This window comes from Dromiciops gliroides, chromosome 5, assembly GCF_019393635.1.
Source record: "Dromiciops gliroides isolate mDroGli1 chromosome 5, mDroGli1.pri, whole genome shotgun sequence".
In the NCBI taxonomy this organism is placed as follows: Eukaryota; Metazoa; Chordata; class Mammalia; order Microbiotheria; family Microbiotheriidae; genus Dromiciops; species Dromiciops gliroides.
The window spans coordinates 144,948,018-144,975,001 of record NC_057865.1 but is presented as its reverse complement, the minus strand read 5'-3'; the positions used below and the strand labels follow the sequence as shown (position 1 = coordinate 144,975,001).

At 35.7% G+C, this 26,984-nt stretch overlaps 1 pseudogene; it reads right to left on the bottom strand.

Moving 5' to 3' along the window:
• Positions 1-18,618: 18,618 nt before the first annotated feature.
• Positions 18,619-18,990, bottom strand: LOC122728836 (annotated as a pseudogene).
• Between the last annotated feature and the right edge of the window lie 7,994 nt (positions 18,991-26,984).

Below are 26,984 nucleotides of genomic sequence, written 5' to 3'. Positions count from 1 at the left end.
AGGATGTTATTCATGGTTGTAAGTCTATAATTTTTGCCTTTTAGAATATTGTATTCCCCAAATCTCTTCTTAATTTTAGTAGTTGCTACTAAGTCTTATGTGATCCCGACTGCATATTCTTGGTAGTTGAACTGTTTGTTTATTTGTTTTCTAAATGCTTGTAGTATTATTTTTCTGTAACATAGGAGTTCTGGAAGTTGGCTATGACATTCCCGGAACTTTTCTTATTGGAGTTCTTTTAAAGAGATAGTGGGTAGATGCTTTCTATTTTTATTTTGCCCTCTGGTTCTAATAGATCTAGGCCATTTTCATTTATGATTTCTTTAAATATAGCATCAATTTTTTTTTAAATTGTGGTTTTCAGGGAGTCCAATGATTCTTAAGTTATTTCTCCTTGAACTGTTTTCCAGGTCAGTTGTTTCAACATCAAGTATACATTTTTCTTCTACCTTTTCAGTCTTTTGATTTTGTTAAAATATTTCATGCTTTCTCATGTAATACTTAATTTTAATTTGGTCTATTATGGTTTTCAGGCCTCCTCTATCTTTAATGTTTACCCCCTTTCTCTTCTAAGCTACTTATTCTCCTTCCAATTCTTTCCTCAAGAGTTTTTATTTTCTTTTTAAAAAAAAAATTCTTACTTTACTTCTTCTAAATATTCATTTATCATGCAAATCATTCCAAATTGAGAAATGCTCAAAGGATTTGAATAGACAGTTTTCAGATGAAGAAATCAAAGCTATCTATTGCCATATGAAAAAATGCTCTAAATCACTATTGATTAGAGAAATGCAAATTAAAACAACTCTGAGGTACCACCTCACACCTATCAGATTGGCTAAAATGAAAAAAAGGAAAATAATAAATGTTGGAGAAGCTGTGGAAAAGTTGGGTTAGGGATCGTGGTGGAGTTGTGAACTGATCCAACCATTCTGGAGAGTGATTTGGAACTATGCCCAAAGGGCTATGGGATTGTGCATACCCTTTGACCCACTGGTGCCACTTCTGGGTCTGTATCCCAAGGAAATCATGGAAAGGGGAAAGGGACCCACATGTACAAAAATATTTATAGTAGCTCTCTTCATGTTGGCAAAGAATTGGAAGTTGAGGGAATGCCCATCAATTGCAGAATGGCTTAACAAGTTGTGGTATATGAATGTAATGGAATACTACTGAGCTGTAAGAAACGATGAGCAGGAGGAGTTCAGAGAAAACTGGAAGGACATACATGTACAGATGCTGACTGAGAGGAGCAGAACCAGGAGAACATTGTACACAGTAACAGCAACATTGTGTGATGATCAAATGTGATAGACTTGGCTCTGCTCATTGGTACAATGGTCCAAGACAATTCCAAAGAATTAATGATAGAAAGTGTTCTCCACATCCAGAAAAAAGAATTGTGGATTCTGAATTCAGATTGGACCATACTCTTTCTAGTTTTGTTTTTGTTTTTCCTTTTGTGAGGTTTTTCCCTTTTATTCTGATTCTTCTTTTACAACATGTCTAATGCATAAATATGTTTAATGTGATTGTACATATATAACCCATATCAGATTGCTTTCTGTCTTGGGAAGGGGAGAGGGAAAGGAAGGAGGGAGAAAAATTTGGAATAAAAAATCTTATGAAAACAAATGTTGAAAACTATTGTTACATGTAACTAGAAAATAATAAAATACTTTTATGATTTAAAAATAAATAAATAGATAAATGAATGAATGAGTGAATGTTCATTTATCCCTTGTGGAAAATCCATCAATCAATAAATAAACAGATAAAGAAATAAACAAATAAATAAGTGATTGAGTGAATAAATAAAGAGATGAATGAATAAAGAAATAAATCCATTTTTTTCCTTTGAGTCTTTGCTTGCTCCTGTTATAGAGTTAAACTTACAATAATTTTTGATACTGGGTGATATTTTCTTGTACTCTGCATTAATTTTTTTTTGGAGAGCTGGTTGTTAAACATTCTCCAGTATACACTTGACTCTTTATGTATATGTTGTCTCCCCCACGAGAATACAAGCTCCATATATTACTGTGCCATAAGAAATAATGAACACAATACAGAAAAGTATGTGCAAATGAATTAAGCAGATGCAAAATGAATTAAGCAGAGTCAGGAAAACAAAATATTGTAAATGGAAAGAATACAATAAAATAATGAAAACTGAATTCTGGGAAATTGTGATGACCAGGCTTGATCCCAAAGAAGATAGATGAGGAGATATTTTCCCCTGCTTTGTTGTTGCAGAGGTAGACCAGGGGTGGGCAATATGACATATAATGAGGGGGCAGCTAGATGGCACAGTGGATAAAGCACTAGCCCTGGATTCAGGAGGACCTGAGTTCAAATCCAGTCTCAGACACTTGACACTTACTAGCTGTGTGACCCTGGGCAAGTCACTTAACTCTCATTGCCCTGCCCCCCCCCCAAAAGAATGTAAGCTCCTTGAAGGTAGGAACTATTTTTCCTTTTTTCTTTGTATACTCTGTGCTTAGCACTAAGCCTGGCACATCATAAATTCTCATTGACTGATTGATTTGAGTTCAAGACCAATTCTATCTACTTCTCTATCTATGAAACTTACACTTAAATGCTACCAATAAATGCTTATTGATGGGGGTAGCTAGGTGGCATAGTGAATAGAGCACTGGCCCTGGATTCAGGAGGATCTGAGTTCAAATCCGGCCTCAGACACTTGACATTTACTAGCTGTGTGACCCTGGGCAAGTCACTTAACCCTCTTTGCCCCACCAAAAAAAATATGCTTATTGAATGAATTGAATGAAAATTGTAGTGATACAGGCTGGAAGTGATTGGGTGTTTTGGGTTTGTCTGGGGTTTTTTTTTTTTGGGGGGGGAGATGAAAGAAATTATTTGGTCATGGATTATATGTAAGGGATAAAGAGGAAAGAATAGTTAAAGACAATGCCAAACTTTTTGATATTTCACCTGGTCCCATTTGGACACCCTTTTTTCAAGGATGCATAATATGCTATCCCATAGAATCATAGATTTTTGGAGCTGGATGACATAGATCAATCCTTCCCAAAAAAATTTTATTATGGAACTCTGGAGCTTGAGATGTGTTGTTGGAACACATAAATACTATTCCAGAGTTTCCAAGAATATGGCTTATCCCTAGATAAGAGCAGGTCAGGGAAATTTTGGTGCAAAATAATAGAAATTAAGCCGATTTTCATACCCTTTCAAAATACCAAAAGCTATTAAAAGTATTTTCGTAAACACATAATATGACTTTAAAAAAAAGAGTAAATAGGAAGTTTTCTTATGGACAACTTATTCACATGGTAGCATTTGGGAAACACTCTTCTTTAAAAAAAAGTTATCACTATTTGCCATGGGTGATCCCATTGGTTTTTGTTATAATCCCAAGAGGTTGATATCAAGTGCAGAAGGAAGTAGATTGAGAATTTATTTTAACATTCTATTTATATTTTTCTGTTCCAATATCTATCCCTCCTTCCCTCCATCCCCTCCCCCCTTCCTGAGACAGCAAATAATCCAATATGGGTTATACATAAATGATCATGCAAAACATCATCATATTTGTTACTTAATGAAAGAATGTAAAAAATAGCATGCTTCAGTCTGTTCCATCAATATCAGTTCTTTTTTTTGGAGGTGGATAGTATGTTTCATCAATATTCTTTTGGGATTGTCTTGGATTATTGTATTGTTGAGAATAGTCAAGTCATTCACAGTTCTTTATCAAACAATATTGTTGTCTCTGTGTACAATGTTCTCTTGGTTCTGCTCACTTGCCAATACATCATTTCATACATGTCTTTTCAAGCTTTTTTGAAGTCATCCTGTTTGTCATTTTTTACTGCACAGTAATATTCCATTATCATTATATACCACAGTTTGTTTAGCCATTTCCCAATTGATGGGCATCCCTTTGATTTCCAATTTTCAGCCACCACAAAAAGAGCTGCTATAAATATTTTTGTACAAATAGGTCTTTTTTCTCTTTTTTGGGGATGTCTTTGCGATATAAACCAAGTAGTGGCATTATTGGATCATAGTGGCATTACTGGATCAAAAGGTATACACAATTCTATAGCCCTTTGGGCATAGTTCCAAATTGTTCTCCAGAATGGTTGAATCTTTTCACAATTCCACCAACAGGGGATTAGTGTTCCAGTTTTCCCAAAATCCCTCTAACAACCAATATTTTCTGTTCTTGTTTGCCATTTTAATAGGTGTAAGGTGATATCTCAGAATTGTTTTAATTTGTATTTCTCAGATCAATAATAATCTAGAGAATTTTTTTCATATGATTATTGATAACTTTGATTTCTGTATCTGAAACTGCCTGTTCAAATTTTTCGACCATTGGGGAATGACTTGTATTTCTAAAAATTTTACGCAGTTCTTCATATATTTGAGAAATGATGCCTTTATCAGAGATATTTGTTTCAAAAATTATTTCCCCGTTTTCTGCTTGGCTTATAATCTTGGTTACATTAGTTTTGTTTTTGCAAAAGAATTTTAATTTTATATAATCAAAATTATCTATTTTATATTTAATTTTATTCTCTATATCTTCCTTGGTGTTAAATTCTTCCCTTGTCCATAAATCTCACAGATAGACAATTCCATACTCCTTTAATTTTCTTATGGTATAATCCTTTATTTGTAAATCATGTACCCATTTTGATCTTTTTTTAGTATATGGTGTGAGATGTTGGTCTATACCTAATTTCTACCATACTGTTTTCCAGTTTTCTCAGCAGTTTTTATTAAATAATGAGTTTTTGTTCCAAAAGCTTGGATCTTTGAGTTAATCATATATTAGATTACTATAGTTATTTACTATAGTGTTGTTTCTATCTATTCTATTCCATTGATCTATCTACCTCTCTATTTCTTAACCAGTACCAGATTTTTTTGATAATTACCACTTTATAGTACAGTTTGAGATCTGTTACTGCTAGACCACCTTCTTCTGTACTTTTTTCATTGATTCCCATGATATCCTTGAACTTTTATTTTTCAAGATGAATTTTTTTCTAGCTCTATAAAATATTTTTGATAGTTTGATTGGTATAGCACTAACTAAATAAACTTTGGTAGGATTGCAATTTTTATTATATTGACTCTGCCTACCCATGAGCAATTATTATTTTTCCAATTATTTAGATCTGATTTTATTTTTGTGAAAAGTGTTTTGTAGTTTCAGTCATATGACTGTTTTGTTGGGGTTTTTTTGCTCTGTTTGTCTTGGGAGGTAGACTCCCAAGTATTTTATATTGGCCATAGTTATTTGAAATGGAATTTCTCTTCCTATCTGTTGTTGCTGGACTTTATTAGTAATATATAGAAATGCTGATGATGTATGTGGATTTATTTTGTATTCTCTAACTCTGCTAAAGTTGTTAATAATTTCAATTAGCTCTTTAGTTGATTATCTAGGATTTTCTAAGTATATCATATAAAAGAGTAATAGTTTTGTTTTCTCATTAGCTATTCTAATTCCTTTAATTTCTTTTTCTTCTCTTATTGCTATAGCTAACATTTCTAATACAATATTAAATAATAGAGATGATAATGGGCACCCTTGCTTCACCCCTGACTTTACTAGAGAGGCTTTTAGGTTATCCCTATTATATATAATGCTTGCTGATGGTATTAGATAAATAGCACTTATCATTTTAAGGTAAGCTCCTTTTATTCCTATGTTCTCTAGTGTTTTTAATAGGAATGGGTGCTGTATTTCGTCAAAGGCCTTTTCTGCATCTATTGAGATAATTATATGATTTCTGTTGCTTTTGTTATTGATATGCTCAATTATGCTAATAGTTTTCCTAATACTGAACCAGCCCTGCATTTCTGGTATAAATTCTACATGGTCATGGTGTATGATCTTTGTGATATATTTCTGTAATCTATTTGCTAGTATTTTATTAAAATTTTTGCATCAATATTCATTGGCAAAATTGGTCTATAATTTTATTTCTCTGTTTTCATTTTTCCTGGTTTGTGTATCAGCACCATATTTGTCTCATACAAGGAGTTTGGTAGGACTCCTTCTTCACTTATTTTTTCAAATAATATATAGTATTAGGATTAATTGTTCTTTAAATATTCAGTAGAATTCACTTTTGAATCCATCTGGTCCTGGAGATTAATCAGATTTATTTTGTTTGAGAGTTTTAAAGGTTTAAAAATAATTTTTACAAGTTTAAAAATATTTAACAAGCTGGTGCCTTTAACAAATACAAGGGAGGGAACATGGACAATGTGTGGCAGCCTAACAGTAAAAGAATCCTACCCTGGAGCAGGAATGGTGTACAGGAAAGGGTCATCATTCCTCTCTCTTATCTGAGCTCTTTTTTTAACTTCATTTTTTAAATAATTAACATTTTTATTTAAAGTTTTTAATTTCAAATTCTATTCCTTCCCTCCCCTCTCCCTCCCCAAGGCAGTAAGCAATCAGATATAGGTTGTACATATGCAATTATGTAAAACATTTCCATATTATTCCTTTTGTATAAGACCACTTGACTAAAAGAAAAAAATCAATGAAAGAAAGAAAGTGAAAAGTAGCATGCTTCTCGGTATTCAGTTCTCTATTCTGGAGGTAGATAGTTTGGTTCATCATTAGTCTTTGGTATTATCTTGGATCATTGTATTCCTGAGAATATCTAAGACATTCACAGTTATTCATCGAACAATATTGTTGTCACTGTGTACAATGTTCTCTTGGTTCTGCTAACTTCACTATACATCAGTTCATACAAGTCTTTCCAGACCTTTCTGAAATCATCTTCTTTGTAATTTCTCTCTCTCGCTCTCTCTCTCTCTCTTTCTCTGGGGCAATGAGGGTTAAGTGACTTGCCCAGGGTCACACAGCTAGTAAGTGTCAAGTGTCTGAGGCCGGATTTGAACTCAGGTCCTCCTGAATCCAGGACTGGTGCCACCTAGCTGCCCCTTTGTAATTTCTTATGCACAATAATATTCCATTACAACCATATCCCACAGCTTGTTTAGTGATTCCCCAATTGATAGGCATCCCTTTGATTTCCAATTCTTAGCCACCACAAAAAGAGCTGCTATAAATAATTTTGTACAAATAGGTCTTTTTCACTTTTGGGGGATGTCTTTGGGGTATAAACCTAGCAGTGGTATTGTTGGATCAAAGGGTATGCACAGTTTGATAACCCTTTAGGTATAGTTCCAAACTGCCCTCCAAAATGGTTGGATCAGTTCACAACTCTACCAGCAGTGGATTTATATGATCTCTTCTAAATAGGATGATTCTCTGTAGCTTTCAACTCTTCCTATTCTCCCAGTCCAACTATTCCAAAGCAGTTCTGCTGTTTTCCAACTTGCACTTCTGTTGTCCTTTTAACTTGATGCTCCTCTTTGGATTCTGCTTTTGTCCATTTCTTGGTGTTTCCCAACTTCCCTTTAGTTTCTATTCCTAATTCTGATACTTGGTTCCCTTTCTCATACAAGAAATGGGTTGGGCAACCATCATGATTTGGCATGGGGTTGACTAGTCATTCTTAGGGATGTACTTGGCTAGGTGGTAATAGTAACAACAACAATAACCATGATAACCTCAGGAGGTAGATATTGATATTAGCCCCATTTTACAGATGAGGAAACAGAAGCAGACAGAGGTTAAATTTTAACTTGCTCATGATCACATAGTAAGTGACTGAGAGTAGATTTAAACTCAGTGATTCCTAACTCCTGGTCTAGCACTCCATGCATCGAGCCATTTAGTTGCCTTTATGGATAAAATACATATTTATCTTAAAGTCAAGAATGGAAAACTTATAGTGTGGTTGTGCCAGATGATCTCATATGATATATATTTCTCTAAAAATTCTGAAGACTATTGATGGAGGTGACATCATATATGAAATAAGTTTGCATCAGACTCCAAAGTACTAAATAAGTTTAGAGCAAGAAGTTGAAACAGAAGAGATAGGGATCATTGGTTGGAAGGAGATAATGTCATGTTAAACAAATGCTAGAAAAAAATCAGCTTATGTCTTTTATATCAAGGAGAATGATGTTTAGATTGGAAAGGAAAACTGAACTTTATTAAGATGGATGTAAAAAATAAAAGATGGATGCAAAGTCCAAGATAGAATGGTTTCCAGCATCAAGTAAAATTTAAGCTCCTTTGAGCTGGAATTCTTTTTCATTTTGTGTTTTTATCCCCAGGGCCCAGCACAGTGCTTTATACATATAATAAGTACCCAATAAATGCTTTTTGATTTACATTGGAGAGAAGATAATGAGAAAGAATTTTGTCACAATAAATGAATCAAAGAATTCAGGTACAAATAAATGAATTCCCAATTTGTGTGTTGAAAGAACTTACAAATATATATGAAAAACCACTGTCAGTAAACTTTGAAAACTCATTAAGAAAAATCTAGAGATTAACAAATGTTTGTATTTTTTAAAAAAATGGTAAAAATGGAAAATATAAATAAGTAAGCTAACATTGATCTCATTTACAATTCTTGAGTGTATTGTTAAACGCAGAATTTGTTAAGCACTTAGGGGGAAAATAATTAGGGAAATAACATGATTTTCCAAAAAATGTCATGTCAAACTAACCTCATTTCTTTCTTTCTTTCTTTCTTTCTTTCTTTCTTTCTTTCTTTCTTTCTTTCTTTCTTTCTTTCTTTCTTTCTCTCTCTCTCTCTCTCTCTCTCTCTCTCTCTCTCTCTCTTTCTTTCTTTCTTTCTTTCTTTCTTTCTTTCTTGGGTGAGGCAATTGGGGTTAAGTGACTTTCCCAGGGTCACACAGCTAGTAATTACTAAGTGTCTGATGCCAGATTTGAACTCAGGTCCTACTGAATCCAGGGCCGGTGCTCTATCCACTGTGCCACCTAGCTGCCCCTCATTTCTTTTTTTAATAAGGGTTACATTTCATTTTCTGACAAGGCTGGTATAGCTTGATTTCACCAAAGCATTTGACAAAATTTTTGATGATATCTATTTGAATAAGGTGATGAAATGTGGACTGAATAATATTCCAGTTAGGAAGATTCATAGACAGTTGAATAACCTTTCAAGAAGAATATCAATTCATCAGTTGTTGTCAACTGAAGGGGAGGTATGGAATACTGAGCCACATTGTTCTGCCCTAACCCTACTTCATTCAGCATTTTTGCCAACAAATTATATGAGCAAGCAAAAAACAAGATTAAAAAATGTTCAGATGACAAAGCTATGAGGAATAGTTATTGCAATAGATGATAGAATCACAATTCAAGACCAGACTATCTTGATGGGTAGAATCAACAAAATGAAATTTAATAAGAAAAAAAGAAAAGTCTCTGCACTCAGAATAAAAAAATAATAATTGCTTGTAAGTGGGAAAAAGACTAGGGGACATGAATAACCAGGAAACATAAATATGACTTGATCATCATTTAAAAGACCTAAGGGTTTTAACTGACCACAAGATTGGTATGAGCCAATAGCATAATAACAATATGGTTTCTTAAAAAACCGTCTTGTGCCCAGGTGACATTTACAGAAGCATAGATCAAAGAGAAAAGTATCTCATCATAGTCTTCCCTGTTTAAACCACATTTTAAGTACTGGATCAAATTTCAGACACTCCTCTTTAAGATGGATATTACTGCCTTAACCACATGAATAGGATTTTAGAGAATACAGAGAGAATATTGAACAAGTTAGAGAGTTTAGCAAGCACTTATGCAGCCTAGGAATGTGTAGCCTAGGGAAGAGATGATAATTATAGGGACATTATAGGTATTTTTTATCTTAAAGGTTATCTAAAGGGTTTTTGTGTTTAAAAAAGGGAATGAAGGCAGAACTAGAATAAATGAGTGGCAGTTTATAGAGAAGAGTTTGGCTCAACACAAGGAAGAACATTCTGGCACTCACAGCTGTCCAACAATGGAACAGTCTGCTTTGCCAAAAGTTAGCAACCCCATCATTAGAAATATTCAAACCAAAGCTAGATGAATGCTCATCTGTTAGGGATCATGTAGAAAGGAAAGAGACTGGACTAGATGAACTCTAAGGTTTCTTTCAACTCTATGACCCGATAACTTAAAGAAGTAGATGCTTAATAAATGGTTGTTGGGAAATGAATGAAAGATTAGGACCCAACTCTGAAAAAGACTCACTGGAGACAATGTCAATAAGCACAAATTAGAGGTAATCACTATATTTAATGACAGTGAAGTCATTGGAGACTCTGTAGTGAAGCTCTAAATAGGTTATTAGTTTAGCATTTCCAGTTCAGTTAATACTGGTCATTTCATTTCCTGAAATATATAAATAGAAATTACTTTGAAGGTTGAAAATGGGGCAATAAAGGCATCTAATAGGTAAGTTTTAAATGAATTAGTATTTTAAGAAAAAAAAGAATGATTCATAATAACTGGGACCACTATGGTATCATGGGACCACAGAAGTAATCATTATTCTATGTTATGCTACTATAGGGTATAACACCCTGCTGTTGATAAACTTTAGAACTTCAAGGATCTATGATTTCATTATTGTGAGAAGAGGAATAACTAGCATAGGGCAAATGGGGCTTTGGCCCATGGCATTGACTTCTTGAGAAAGTGGTACTCTTCCTCTTTGGGTTCACTCATTCTATGGTTACTATAAGCCCTGCACCTCACTTCATCATCCTCATCTGACGTGCACTGCCATGTAATGCAACTGTCATTCCTGGGCCACTCCAGTACTACTTTACCCTGACAAACTCTCATTATCATGGTGCCATTCATATAGAATCTAGATTCCTGACTCCTCAGAGATTTTTCTGAGAGGATTAAGATCAGAATTTCCCTCTCCTGGCTTGGATGTAAACACAGCTAAACTGTCTTGTGTATCGACTACCCAGCCTCCCCCAAACCCCATTCTCATTTAGCTGCTTTTACCCAGGTAAAAATATTACTGGTCATAGTTCTGGGGGTAGGTGCTCCCTCCACCTAAGCATATCATGATTCTTTATAACTTAGTAAATTGTCTTTAAGAGTTGTTGTGGCTGAAAAGAACCATATCACTTCACAACCAGTCTGGTGATGAACTTCTCTAAACTTGGCTGGGCAAAGTGTTCCAAACCTTTGCAGCTCGCTACTCCCAGAGCTGTTTCTCTACTGCTACAGCTGTCTAGAACCCAATGTCCCAATGAAACACTTGAATCAGGTTTTGCTGGAGAACTGACATATACATGGGGAAATGTAATAAAACCAGTTGCCTTCTGTTTTATATGACTGAAGGGCAACAGGGCATTGGAATGCAGCATGGCCTAGTGAAAGTTGTTGGCAGGGAAACTGGACTCAGATTCTGCTTTGGATACTTAGCATATGTGTAAACTTGGACAAGCCACTTAATCTCATTGCTTGTTTCCTCATCTCAGAGATGAAGGGGATGGATGAGATGTTGTCTAAGGTTCCGCCCAGCTCTAAATCTATGCTCCTATATAATTTGAAAAGCTCAGATAACCAAATTAGAAACATTTAAAGCTTTCTTGACAGAATTTAAGAAGCCTAAAAGGTAAGCATTTAAGTACATGCTAGTATGATATTGTGGAGAGAACCCTCACCTAGGAAACATAAGACTTGTGTTCTAGTTCTAATACTGTACTTATCAGCTGTGTGACTTTGGGCAAGTCTATCAATCTCTCTGACCTTGTGTTTTCTCACCTGTAAAACAAGGATAATGATATCTGCCAACCTCAAAGCATTGCTGCAATAATCAAATGAGAGACGATGAATTTTCAAGCACATTAGAGAAAAGTAAGATGTACTTCATAGATATCCACAACTTTGTATACAATTCTCTTTTCCTGTTCTGCTATGTATATGGTATATTTATGTAGGTAACTAGGCAGTCAACTGATGCAGTGGACAGAGTGCTGGATCTGGAGTCAAGGAGACCTGAATTCAAATCCTGTCTTAGACACTTATTAGCTATGTGACCCTGGGGAAGTCATTTTACTCCTTTCAGTCTCAGTTTCTTCATCTGCAAAATGAAGATAATAAAAGCACCTACATAGAAGTTTTTGTGAGGATCAAATGAGATCATATCTAGAAAGTATTTAGGAAACCTTCAAGTGTTATATGAATGATTTATAAAGTGACATATATATTATTGTGGACAAGTGGCCATTTTATTTGTTATGCTCAGAATAAAAAATATTTAAAGGAAATACTTTACACCTATAACATGCTATAAAATACAAGATGTTCTTTATCTACTAACTACAAAAGACCAGTAGAAAGTATGGCTATTTATATATTATTGTTCTCCCACCATCAGCTGTGCAATGAAGGCTGAAGGAGAGCTGATTTAAAAAAACAAAACAAAACACTAGAAATTATTTACTTTGGTCTATTTTATTCTTAAAGGTATCCATAGAGGGAAATTTCGTCTCCTTTGGTCACAGCATGTTCTAGTATCTCTTACAATCAATCAGCCACAAGACCTAATGTGACCTACTTTATTTCTCCAACTTTTGTCAAAGAAAGAGAAAAATTCTAGCAAGCTCAACAAAATGTAGAGTCAGAATTCTAGGGATCTAATTGGTCAGCCCATAAAGAATAGTTCCTAAAAATACTATACCTTAAAAAAAAGCTCTTCCTCCACAAAATCTTCTTTCCCTGCCCCTACTCCTGCCCCCACATCATTAGAAATAGAAGCACAATGCAAAAAAACTTACTTTAATCAATAGTAAAACTCTTGGTGCTGAGAGGTGGTAGGTGCCACCTAGATACCATTGACCACACTGTGCCTTGTATTGGTAGTAATCCTTTCATGGCAGCTAATTGGTGTAATGGACAAAGTCCTGGATTTGGAATAAAGAAGGCCTGAGTTTGAATCCCAACACAGACATTTACTACTTAGGCAAGTTATTTAATCTCTCTTAGATTACCTGAGTCATTTAATATTTCTAAGCAGTGACTCAGGTAAGTCTCTGCATTGTGCTTCTATTTCCCCAAATGGAGTCACAAAGAGCCAGACAAAACTGAAAAATGACTGAACAACAGCTCTTGTCAATGTTGCCCCTTAGATCTTCCATATAGGATTCCAGCACACCATGGACTGGGCACATTCCTTCACTTTGTTCAGTCCCCATCATTTTATAGATGGGAGATCCGAGTCTCAAATAGGCTAAGTAATTTGCCCAAGGTCAAATAAGCCATATAGTCATCATTTTAATCCAGGACTTTTGATTACAGATACAGAGTTCTTTGTTCTGTAGTACATGGAGAAAAAAGATTTAAAGATGGGTAAAATGGTGAAAAGAGCACTGAAGTGGGAATCAGAAGGTCTGGTTTCTAGTCCTAGCAGTATGACTTAAAACTAGTAATTTTTTCATCTCTAGGTCTCAGTTTCTCATCTGTAGAATGAGGGTATTTGATTAGGTCAAAGGTTCTCAATCTATTTTTCTGGTGGTGGTAAAAGGAATCCTTGCAATAAAACCTTTTAATATGTTATTTATAAATTCATGCTGTGAATGGCAGCAATGAACATAAAGCTGGTGGGGTTTTTGTATCTTTTTTAGATCAATTTTATTCAAGATCTAACCAAATATTATGAAAAAAACTGAGAACATGACATTGTTTTCTATCAAGTGTTACAACTGGGAGCAATATCAGTTGTAAAAGTGTTTGTCTTCGGGGCAGCTAGGTGGCGCAGTGGATAAAGCACCAGCCCTGGAGTCAGGAGGACCTGAGTTCAAATCCGACCTCAGACACTTGACACTTACTAGCTGTGTGACCCTGGGCAAGTCACTTAACCCCCATTGCCCCGCAAAAAAAAAAAAAAAGTGTTTGTCTTCTAAGTTTTTTTTTTAATTTCCTCTTTTCTACATTAGAAAGAATATTTTATGAGTATTAAGACAGAAGTGTAATTATTACATTTTTACTATAAATATTCAAGAAGATTTTTAATACAAATTTTCTTTTTACTATCATTGACAAGTGCAGGTATTCAGATTTATGAGCAAGAGCATGAGAAAAGACAGTAAGAAAAAACAAGCAGGCAAACTGAAGCAAACACAACAGCAAAAGATTACAAATGTACATGTGTCTATAGCTTGTTATTTACTGATTGTTTTCTGCTTCCTGAAATATGTATGCAGTATCATTTATGGTCTTTTTCTTCTTGATCATTTTTACCTTCTTTAGTGTACATATAACATTGATTTGTTGTTGTTAGTACAATATTCAAAAGAAATAAACAGGCTTCTATAAATAAAAATCAGAGAAATTTAAAAATGTTTTTTATACACTGTTAAGTTTAAACTGCATCACTAACATTTTTACCCATTCCTTTTTTTTTTTGGTGAGGCAATTGGGGTTAAACGATTTGCCCAGGGTCACACAACTAGTAAGTATCAAGTGTCTAAGGCCAGATTTGAACTCAGGTCCTCCTGACTTCAGGGCTGGTACTCTATCCACTGCACCACCTAACTGCCCCCTTTATTTTATTTATTTTTTTTTTTGTGGGGCAATGAGGGCTAAGTGACTTGCCCAGGGTCACACAGCTAGCTACTAAGTGTCAAGTGTCTAAGACCAGATCTGAACTCAGGGCCTCCTGAATCCCGGACTGGTGCTTTATGCACTGTGCTACCTAGTTGCCCCTAGCAACTTTTTTACCATCACATAATTGACTGAAAGATGTAGAGATTACAAAATAGCACTATGCTGTTGCTTGTTCACTATTAAAAAAAAAGTTGGTAGAGGGAGATGCCATCTTCTAGATTCTCCTCCATCAAAGTATCTGCCATGTGTATGTCAAAATCATACAAAATTTCTTGGACGACATAACAGTAGAAATAAACTTGGAGACTGACCCTGGAAATAGCAAGGCATAAATAAGGAAAGGCAAGCATGTCAAAGACATTCATCACCTCTATGGAAGGGATTTTGTGCAGGGTCTGAGTTAAAGAAGGATTGTTGGTAGATGGTGAAGTCTTCAAGAATGGTCAGATCAATTCATAGCTCCAGAACAGCACATTAATATGACGAGTTTCCCACAGTCCCTCCAACATTTGTCATTTTCCGTTTTTCTGATGTGTGAGTATGAGATGAAACCTAAGTTTCTTTGATTTGCATTTCTCTATTAGTGAGCTTGAAAATTTTTCAGGCAGTTACTGATCAGATTTCTTCTTCTGAGTTGTTTGTTCATATCCCTTGACCACTTATTTAGTGGGTAATGATCCTTAACCTTTTATATTTATATGAATTCCCTACAGATTTTAGATGTCAAACTTTTGTCAGAGATACTTGAGACACTGATACTTGAAACACAGGGTGTGTGTGTGTGCGCGTGTGTGTGTGTGTGTGTGTGTATGTATGTATGTATATATATATGTGTGTGTGTATATATATATGTATATATATATACTTTTTTCTCTGATGCTAACTACAATAATTTTATTTGTGCACAAACTCATAAATTTTATATAATCATTTATTTTTTCTTCTTTTATGGTGATATCTTTCCTATAACTGTGAATTATTCCCTATCCATAGCTGCAAAAGATGTGACTATCTATTTTGCTTTAAAGCCATGGCTCTTTATATTTGAGTAGTTTATCCATTTGGAATTAATTACAATATATGGTATAACATGATGATCTAATGCTTTTTTTTTTCTAGGTAGCCTTCCAGTTTCCCCAGTATTTCTTATTACTTGAAGAATCCCTTCCTGAAGAGTTTGTGCTTGAAGGTTTATTTCATACTAGACTACTGTGCACTTTCATTTCTAGGTCTTGCTGATAAAGTCTATTCCACTAATGGAATTAGTTTTATAATCTGGTATAAGACAGTTTTGATAATCACTGCTTTGTAGTTGTTTGAGATCTAGTAAATGCCTTTCTCAAGCCTTCTGGCTTCCTGTCTACCTAACCAGACTTATTTCACATAATTCCCCTTCACACATTCATTGTTCCAGCCAAAATGGTCTAATTCCCTGACTATTTCCCATTTCTGAGATTTTGCACAAGTTATAGCCTATATGCGCCTATAGCCTGCATCCCTTTTTCACTCCCACATTTTAAATCCCCTGACTTTCTTCAAAGTTCATATTGTTTAATAAATGCCTTTTCTAAGAAGCCTAAGTGGTGTAATACAGAGGTCCCAAACACCCTTGACCCATAATATTCCTGAGTATAACTGGAGCCATATTAAAATGTAATTGGGAAATATTAACAAAATAAATAAAAATACAAAAAAAAATAGATAATACAAATAGGTGGTTTCCTAGGTCAGTATGTGCCTGCAGGGATACTTAGGTACAGTTTAGTGGTCTCAATTTCTATTTGAGTTTGATATCACTGGTGTAGCAAATAAAATGCTAAACATTGAGTGAGGAAGACCTGACTTCCAATCTTGTGTCAAAGACTTACTAGCTGTGTAACTCTGGGCAAGCCAAATTGGTCAATTCCCAGATATTTCATACATTTTGTGATGCTCATAAATACAATGTCTCTTCCTTTCTCTTCCTCCTGAGTTTTGTTACTGAAAGACTAATGATTTTTGTAGGTTCCTTCTATGTTCTACTACTTTGCTGAAATTATCGTTATTTTCATTATTTTTTTGTTCAATCTCAAGAGTTCTCCAAATAACCATAATATCTACACACAGATAATTTTGCCTTCTTTTGGTTTTGTTTACACCCTTAATTTCTTTTCTTTTAATTTATTGCTGCAGTTAGCATTTCTGTCCCCAAGGAAAAATGTAAGAAGGAAAAAAGGGTCATTTTTAGTTTACCCTTGATCTTAATTGGAATGCTTTCAATGTTTTCCCATTAAACATAATGTTAAGCTTTGGTTTTAGCTTCATGCTGTTGATCATATTAAAGAGCCTTTTATTCCTATCCTATTCATCATTTTAAACACAAATTCAGGGCAGCTAGGTGGCACAGTGGATAAAGCACCAGCCCTGGATTCAGGAGTACCTGAGTTCAAATCTGACCTCAGACACTTGACACTTAACTAGCTGTGTGACCCTGGGCAAGTCACTTAACCCCCACTGCCCCATGCAAAAAACAAACAAACAAAAACCATAAATTCGTGGGACATTTTACTGATGGCTTTCCTATACCATCATTATAATCATTTAAAAGTTTCATATGATTAATTATATTTATAATTTTCCCTAACAGTGTACTATCCCTGTATTTCTGATATAAATATATCCTGGAATAGTGAATTTTAAAATATATGGTATTGTCTCTTTGCTTAAATTTTATTTATTATTTAATTCAACAAACATTTATTTAATACTTTCTAGGTACAAGGTATTGTGCTAGGTGCTGGGCATTCAAAGACAAAAATTAATTAACTCCTGCCCTCAAGGAGTTTGTAGTCTGGTTGGTGGGGAGAGTAGGATACAATATGTTCACAAATAAATAATAAGATGATGAAAATTGGAGAGGGAGAGAGCATTAACAACTGAGGGATCTGAGAAAACTTTGGAGAAGTAATCTGAGCTGAGCCTTGAAAAAAGATGACTGTGAAAGGTGGAAATGAAGAATATATTCCAGATTGTGAAAGACCTTAAATTATAGGCTAAGGAGTTTATATTTTAACCTATAGGCAATAAGAAGCCATTGGGTATTTTTAAGGAGAGGAGTAAAATAGTCAGAACTGTACCTTAGGGAGATTCTTTCCTTTTTGTATCAATATTCATTAGCAGAGGACTTTCCAGGGCAGAGCCAAGATGGTGGAGGAAAGGCAGTGAGCTCTCAAACTCATGACATGATTGCTTCAAAAAACATCCAAATAATGCCATAGGACAATAATGCCTGGAGCAGCAAAATCCACAGAAGAATGTGCTGAGATCATTTTCCAACCAAGGACGTCATGGAAGGTCAGAAGGAGGGAGCTGCTGTACTGATACAGGAGTGAAGCCCAACCCCACAGTCACCCTGACACAGATCCAGTCCCAGGAAGGCCTCACCAGAGAAGGAGACCCCCAGAACCTTTGAATCAGCTGCAGTGCCAGTGTAGTCTGGAACTAAGATCACAGTCTGGTGAGAGGGCTGAGCCCTTGGAAGGGGGGAGATTACAGGGGTCTCTGCTGGTGCTGAGGCAGAACTTGGGTTTTTCACCCCTGCTAGGAACCAGGAGGTAGGCTTGAGTAGCAGTGGCCCAGGTTGGGGAGGGGCACAGGCTCATCAGAGCTGACAACCACAGCACACAAACCTGGTTGACATATGTAATATAATATTATATATATATGTGTGTGTGTGTGTGTGTGTGTTTTGGCAATTATTATCTATAGGCTTTTAAATACATATGTAGCATGGGGCAACTAGATGGCGCAGTGGATAGAGCACTGGCCCTGGAGTCAGGAGTACCTGAGTTCAAATCCAGCCTCAGACACTTAACACTTACTAGCTGTGTGACCCTGGGCAAGTCACTTAACCCCAATTGCCTCACTAAAAAAAAAAAAATACATATGTAGTAGGCATTGATTTTTTCCCCTTACGGAATTCATTTATGGCTTTATTATTTTCCCTTTCTGAGATCAGGTTGTTCAGACTCTAGTTCCTTATTTTTTTTTAAGTCCAATAAGTTTATTTTTGAAAATGTACACAAAAATGTCGAACCATTTCATACATCTTCAGCAGCTCGAGCATCTCCACCTTTGGTGTTCCTAGTATATATCACTTGTGCTCTGTGTTTGGAAACTAGCTTAATCAGACCTTTACTAAGCAGTTCCTGGAGGGCTGCCAGGACTAGAGAACCCCATATCTTTAGTCTTTCTGAGACCACTGCAGGAGTGATAAGTTTATAGTTGGGGACCTCCTTGCAGAGTTTCTCACATGTTGCTTTGTCAAACAGAACCAGATTGTTGAGCTTGTCTCACTCTTTTCCTTTGGACCACTTCTTCTTAGCTTGGCCCCCACACTTGTTCACAGGGTCCTTGTCCTTCTTGGCCCACTTGCCGGCATCTTTCTTCTTCTTATTGTCCTTGGGCAGCATGGTGAGGTTCCAGGAACTCCTGCTGCTGCCGCCTCCAAAGTAAGATGTTGGACCAAAATCTCCTTATTTGTTAATGGGGAAATTTATATGTTATGAATATTCATCCATTTCATTTAACTTTTTAGTTTGGTCAGCATATAATTGTGTGGCAGTTTATGAAAATTTATTTTATTTCCTCTCAAATCATTGTGAATTCCTATTCACAGTTTTTATCTTGTTGATTTCAGAACAATTCTTTGTTCTATCTGCCCAATAATAATTTTCTATCTCTCCTTTGAGTTTTAAAATGTAGGTATTTATATGTATTTGAAAATTGATTTGTTAGTTTTCTAATTTTAAAAATGTGTTCAATCAACCTATTCATGCCCTCTTCCATTTTGTAGATACAAATTTGAAGATTCAATTTTTTTTTTCTTAAGGACTGCTTTAGCTCTAGGTTATAAAGTTTGCTATGTTGCCTAAACATTTAGCATTTTAAAAATATATAATTTCTTATTTCTGATTACTTAGGATAACACTATTTAGTCTTCACTTAAATTTATTTTTCTTTATATTTCTCATAATTATTTAGTGTGATTTTTGTTGTGGCAGTCTATAAGGAGTTCACTTAATATTTCTTTTTTGAAGTTATTCATGAGCTTTTTATTTAATAGCAAAATCACAGAATCTCAGAAATACAAAGGACTGCTATTTTTTATAAATATTCCTTACAGTGCCAAAAATAAAAAAGCATATACTCTTTAAGATTAGTTTTCAATAACCATTAAAATCTAGAAAAACTATATTTTTCTAATATTCTGTGCAGAACCATCATTTCTTCTTTACCTTACTGTAAGATTTATTTAAGACTAGGGGCAGCTAGGTGGTGTAGTGGATAGAGCACAGGCCCTTGAGTCAGGAAGACCTGCATTCAAATTTAGTCTCAGACACGACACTTACTATCTGTGTAATCTTGGGCAATTCACTTAACCCCTATTGCCTTGCCAAAAAATAAATTTAAAAATAAGACTGAAAGACAAATCAAAGTAATCTATAATTATTGTCTTACTATCTAGATCTTCATGCAGTTCTGTTATAGTTTCCTTTAAATCTCAGATGTTATACAATTTGATAACTACATATTTAATATTATTATTGTTTCATTCTCTGCAATGTCTTTAAGTATAAGGTGATTTCGGGGGCAGCTAGGCAGTGCAGTGGATAAAGTGCTGACCTTGGAATCAGAAAGACTTTTCTTCCTGAATTCAAATCTGGCCTCAGATGCTTACTAGCTGTGTGATCCTGGAAAAGTCACTTAACCCTACCTGCCTCAGTTTCTTCATCTGTCAAATGAGCTGGAGAAGGAAATGGCAAAACACTACAGCATTTCTGCCCAAGAAAACCCCAAATAGGATCTTGAAGAGTCAGAGACAACAAAATAATAATATGGTTTCAGCTTGTCTCTCTTGATAGTTTTCCATTTCTGCTATGACTTTATGATCATGACTGCCATTTCTGCTTTTGTGGATCAATCTGAAGTATAATTAATTACTTAGTTCATTAAACCTCTCTGTGATGTGGTATGTTTTAAATGGTTTTCTTTTAAGCAATAGTAAGAATTTAAACTAAGTCACAGGCTTCTGGGGTGGCTTGTTTTATAGGGATAGATTTAGATAGATTTTCTTTTTGAGCACATGAAAAGCAATATGACCTGTTTATTTAAGATATGGTTTGGTATGCCGCATTCCAGTCTCAAGGATACTGGAGTTCTATCTCTGTGAAGAAAAGGACAGCCATAACTGGGTCTTCATGCCCTCAATGTACTATCTCCAAAAATGGGTATTGGAAAGGGGAATGGGGAAAGGGAAAAGAGTAAGCGTTTAAGTGCCTATTTGCCACATACAACACAAATCACTTCACAAATATTATAGCATTTAAGTCTCTTAAAAGCCCTGGGAGATAGGTGCTCTATATTATCTCTATACTATCCTCATTTTATAGTTCATAACACTGAGACAGGCTAGCATTAAGTGACTTGCTCAGGGTCACATAGCTAATAAGTGTCTCAGACTGAATTTGAACTCAGGTAGATATAACCTCGGGTCCAGTACTCTATCCAGTGAACCATCTAGCCACCTCAAGCCTCTGTGGAACTAGAATTATATCAATCTACTACACTCAAAAATTTGCAGTCTAGAGCTAATATGTTCTTTCTGAGAGTTTTAGAATAAAAGTCACTTTTCCTGCTCACTCTAAGTGGGAAGTAATCTGACCCCAAACCAAGAGGGTAATGGTCAGTTTATTCTTGGCAAGCAAAAAATTCTGTGTGAGTATTATTTGATTTTAGGAAGGAAGGAAGGAAGGAAGGAAGGAAGGAAGGAAGGAAGGAAGGAAGGAAGGAAGGAAGGAAGGAAGGAAGGAAGGAAGGAAGGAAGGAAAGAAGGAAGGGAGGGAGGGAGGGAGGGAGGGAGCAGGAAAAATTGATCAACACTATATAACTGAAGTTTAAAATAATTGAATGCCAGTCTTCTCCCTTTTCTATTCCCAAACTAATCCCAAATCAATGGGTTTTCAGTCTCCTCATTTTTTTCTCTCCTCAGTTCTCAGTTGCCAAAGTTTTGCTTTGTTTTTTTTTTTTCCCCTTGAGGCAATACTTTCCTGAACATCCTTAGGCTTAGACATTTCTTTTCCTTCTCTCTAGCTTAGTCATGTTCCTTGTCCACTTGATTCTACTGTTACTGCTATGATCCTTTTTATCGTTCCTTGCCTATCCCAGATCAGAGTACAATTTATGAACTCTGCTTTCACCCTGCCCCACCCCTTGTCTTGAAATTTGAATGACTTTCTACTGTGTCAGCTCAATTTAAAGAAATACTAAGGTCCTTCTTCTCCCTTCCCATTTCTCATAGGATGATAAGAATATAGTTTTAGAATGAGAAAGGGCCTTGGAGGCCATAGATTCCACCACCCTCACCTCATTTCATAGATGAAGAAAATGATGCATAGAAAGGTAATGTGACTGTCCCAGGATCACACAACTAATAAATGTCAAAGGTGGGATGTGTGTAGGTTTCTTCTTATATCTAGAAACAGATCAGAATAGGAATTTTTGGCATCACTTTTTCTACCATTTGAAAAATGAAATTATCATTAAGGCAAGTCAAGAATTTCTCACCTCTGTTTTCACAGAATTCAGACTTTTAGAACTGGAAGGAATCTTAGGAGCCATCTGGTCTACATCATACTTATTACAACATACCTGCCAAGTGTTTATCCAACCTCTGCATGAAGACCTCCAATGAGGAAGGAGCCTATTGCAGCCTAAGACAGCCCATTCCACTTTTGTATTGAACCTTTTGCATTCTTTTGTATTGAGCCTTGAAAGAAGCTAAGGATTTCAAAAGGCAGAGGATAATGAATTCCTTTTTTGGACATGTTGTGTTTGATATGCCCATGGCATAGGCAGATACAGATGTTGGGCAGGTAGTTGGTAATGTTAGCCTGGAGTTCACAGAAGAAATTAGAACTAGCTATATAAACTTCTATTATTATGTAGAGATAATGATTGAACACATAAGAGCTCAACAAGATAGAGAAAATATGTACCAGGATGGAGCCTTGGTGGACTATTTTTTGCCATTTTTTGTGTCTCAGAACTTAACATGGTGGTTGGCACATAGTGAGCAATTAATAAATACTTGTGGGTGGATTGATTGATCTATTTTGTTTTACTGATTTGGTTGCATTTACTTCTTTTTATTGATCATCTTTAATTGGTATCTTTTATTTTAACTTCACCTACATTTCCCTCTGTAAGCCTCTTCCACTTCCTCCCAGAGAGGCTTTACTTATAATAAAGAATAAAAGAGGAAGGAAAAAATTTAACAAAACTGATAAGCATATGAAAAAAGTCTGATATTATGTGCAGTGTTCCACATCTGTGCTCTCACACTTCTGCAAAGAAGTAGAAGGAAATGTGTCTTCTTTGGGAACAATTTTGGTCATAATAGTTTCACATCATTCATTAGATTCATTTGTTTTATTGTTGTTTCCATTTATATTGTTGTTGTCTTTGTTTTTTAGTGAGGCAATTAGGGTTAAGTGACTTGCCTAGGGTCACACAGCTACTAAGTGTTAAGTGTCTGAGGTCAGATTTGAACTCAGGTCCTCCTGACTCCAGGGCCGGCGCTCTATCCACTGTGCCACCTAGCTGCCCCTGTTGTTGTCTTTGCATGTATTGTTTTTATTCCTCCAGATAAATTTTGTCATTTTCTAGTTCTGTTAATATCCCTTTGAAATTTCCATTGCTAGAGCATTAAATCTATAAATTAATTTTGGTAGTGACATCCACACTTAAGGGATAGGAGGTAGTAGTGTTCTAACAAAAGTGACTGAGGAGCAGGCGGGCATGTAGGAGGAGAAGCAGGAGAGAGAAGTCCATGGATGACAATATAGGAGATTACATCCAAAAGGAGGAGCTTTTGACAGTGTAACAAGTTTGCGGAGGAGTTAAGAAGCATAAGACCTGAGGAAAAGTCATTGGATCTCTTCCAAGGAGTGTTGGCTTGCCCAGCCGCAGTTCAATACAGTTATGGATGCTTCATCTTGAAACACGGAAGAGCCCTTTTCAGCTGAAAACTCTGACTGCCAATGAAAGCTTCAATTACATAGCAGGGGCATGACTACATCAGCTTGCTGGCTACTAAGGTGGCTAGAAAATGCCAATGTATGCAAGCATGCCACAGGCACTTAAGGAATGCTTGTGATCATCTTAATAAATGCTGGCACAGTATAGAAATCTCTGTGACTCAGACAGCCAGGTCCTTCCAGCACTTATACAGACTTCATATTTTCTTCTAGCCTTCCTGAATGTTAGGTGAATGGGAGTTTCATGGCAGAACTAAAAACATCTCAACAAGAATTCGCCAGTTTCTCAGGATTGAGAATCTCTTCAAAAGGGTGTTTCCAAGCTCTCTAGTCTAATTGTGCAAAAACTGGATTTTGCTATTTGAATAGCACCTTGTCTTGAATGTAGCATTTACATTAAAAAGATAATCACATTCAAATAGGCTTACAAAGTCAGTCAAGTATGTTAATCGTAAATTTATCATTTTATAGAACATAGAAAGCATTTCACACTGTCAGGTTTAATTTTGTCTAAGTGAGAATCATTCAGTGATTTGCCTCATTATAGGGTCTTTCCCCTCCCCTTTCTAGGTTATTCTTTCGCAGAAGACTATTAAAGAAGATACAATAAAGACAATCATACCAGAAGCAAAGTTGTTAGGTCAAATATAAATAACTGCAGCCAAACCTATAATTAGGCATAAGAATAGAAAATTTCATTTCAGTGAATTTAGGATAGTTTGGTGGCTCAGTTCCTCCAAGGGGACTCTAAATCTCTCAGCATATGGCCAATACAGGGAAGTAAAATGTCTGACGATCTAAGTAAAAAAAGCTGTGATCATATCTTTAAGCATATTTACCATTTTGCACCTATAGGCCCCCACCTACTATGGGCCAGGCATTGTGCTTGACCCTGGGGATATAAATATAAAGAATGAAATCATCTCTATTCTCAACAAGCATTTTTAAAGCATTTGCTATATGACAAGCACTATGCTAAGCTCCAAAGATGAAAAGAAAGACAAAAACACTGTCCCTATTCTAAAGAAGTTTATGTTCTGAAGAAGAGTAACAACAGCATATAAAAGTGTAGTGCACTATCTATGTTCACTTTTCCTTCCACTACCACTCACACTTTCAGATTTGGGTCCTGTATTTGAAATTTTATGGGGGTGCCTATCTCTGTCCCAAGTTTTAGGGAATTTAGCTAGGGGTTCTAATATATTGTTACTTAGAAATTAGAGGCTATACCACCAGCTTGGGGCATTAAGCATTTATTAAAGCATATTAAATATTAGCAAAGAGAGAACACATGGCTCTATAAGTTCAAAAGCCCTTCATACCTAGGATAGAGGGGAGAGAGAGTGCCCAGCATCCCTGCCTCCTTCCCTGTCCCAGGCCAAGAGAGCGTGAGTGTATACTCCCTAGCATCATTCAAATCTATTGGTTTAGTGGACTTGAGGGTGGCCCATGAGTAGTGCGTGCTAAGGTCAGAGTCCAGAGGACAGACCCTCCGGAGGGAAAGGCTTTCAGGTAGGTGTGGTTTTAATCTCTATTGTCTCTATTCACAATCAGAGGTCCAAGTTGACCGACTCTGGGCTGGTCTTAAAAAAGTCAGGCAAGGCTCCCTTGAGTGGGGAGCCCAGACCCATTATTTTCTCACAGTCCCCAAGAGAAGAAACTGCTTTATCAGGTTCTAAGAATAATATTTGTGGGTACTGTATGCTGGTATGCTTACTTTAAATAACTACTCATTTATCTAAATTAATAAATATCAAAATTACTGAATATGTAATTTATTAACAAATTAGAACAATAAGAATTATTTTTCCAAATTTTGGCTATGACTCAAGTCACCACCAAAGTTACCTCAAACCCTTAAATATCAGTAGTTAATTCTTCTTCATTGGACTGGAAATTTAGTATTCATTGTTTCTTAGGTATAAATAAAGTCTCTTCTTAAATCTTCTTCCAGTATACCCTGCATATATTTGTGGTAAAGTATACCTCTAAGTTTTGAGAGGAATGTTTTATAGCCATTCTTCTTCCTGTATCATTTTAATACATGCTTTTGTGAAAGTTATGAGTCTACTGACTGATTATTAATAGAAAACTAACCAGTGGAGGCTTCTGAGCAAAACTGTTATGAGTACAATCCAGTAGGGTTACCCTAAAACACTGAAAAGTACTTGAGCATCTGGGGGATCCCAACCTGTGAGTCTAAATGAGAGTTGGAGAAAGTAGTCTTGCATTCTATTATGTGTGTATGTGTGTATATATGGATGTGTATGTATGTAGGTATGTGTATATGTGTGTATGTATTTGGTGAACATATATGCACCAATTTCTCACCTACACTATAAATGTCTTGAGGACAATGACTGTCTTTTTCCTCTTTGTATTTTTCCCAATGCCTAACACAGTGAAGTAACTATAGCAAATGTTTCATAAATGTTTGCTGACTCTAATGAATTGAATACAGCATATGTTCATGATGGTCCTTGCCTTCTAGGAGCTCACATTTCAAGGCATAGGACACATCTCATTAATCATACTCATGGCTACCAGCATTATTTACGAATTATTTATATGTGTATGTATGTATGTATGTGTAGTTTTACTATTGCAGTTTTGTTTTCCCTTTGTTTCTTATTTGGTGAATTTGATGTGGACATATGGGGAATGACAATTGCTAGACATAGGGAGAAATTAGAAGGAATGAACTGACAGATGGGGAACATGACAAGAATGAAAACAGGAAAGAAATTAGAAAGAAAATGAGGGAAAGAAGGTGATGGCTGGAAGGAAATTGATGTTATTAAAGTTAGATATAGTGCTGCTTATCTTTTATAAGAATGTTAGAACTGAGAAGCACCTCACAGTTCACTCAATCCACCCTCTTATTTTACCAGCTGAGGACACTGAAACCCAGAAAGCCAAGTTGTGTCCCAGCCTCATCTCTACCAAAATTACATATCTAATCAGTTGCATAGCCTGCACCAGAAATTAGTTCTAATTCTCAATCCAGTTCTTTATTTACTCTGCCATGCATGTTAGACAGTATAGTATCATAACAAAGGAAGAAGCACTTCAGGTATACTCACATCTATAAATTCATTTAGCCTCTTATTGAATTTTATTCTTCACTGGTCCTTTCATTGATGCAATAAGGAGAAAGGGAAATGTATAATTCAGTTATCCCTAGATCAAAGACAAATATATAGCAGAACAAGTTGGGTATATGAGCATGCTAACACATGCACATACATATAAACAGTCAGTGACTAAGTGAAGAAGAGAAGTCAGAACTCTGTCTTTTCCAAATGATCAACCCAGAAATAACTTGCCCTAAGTGAGGAAGAGATAGTAGAAGGAGAATCAGATGAGGA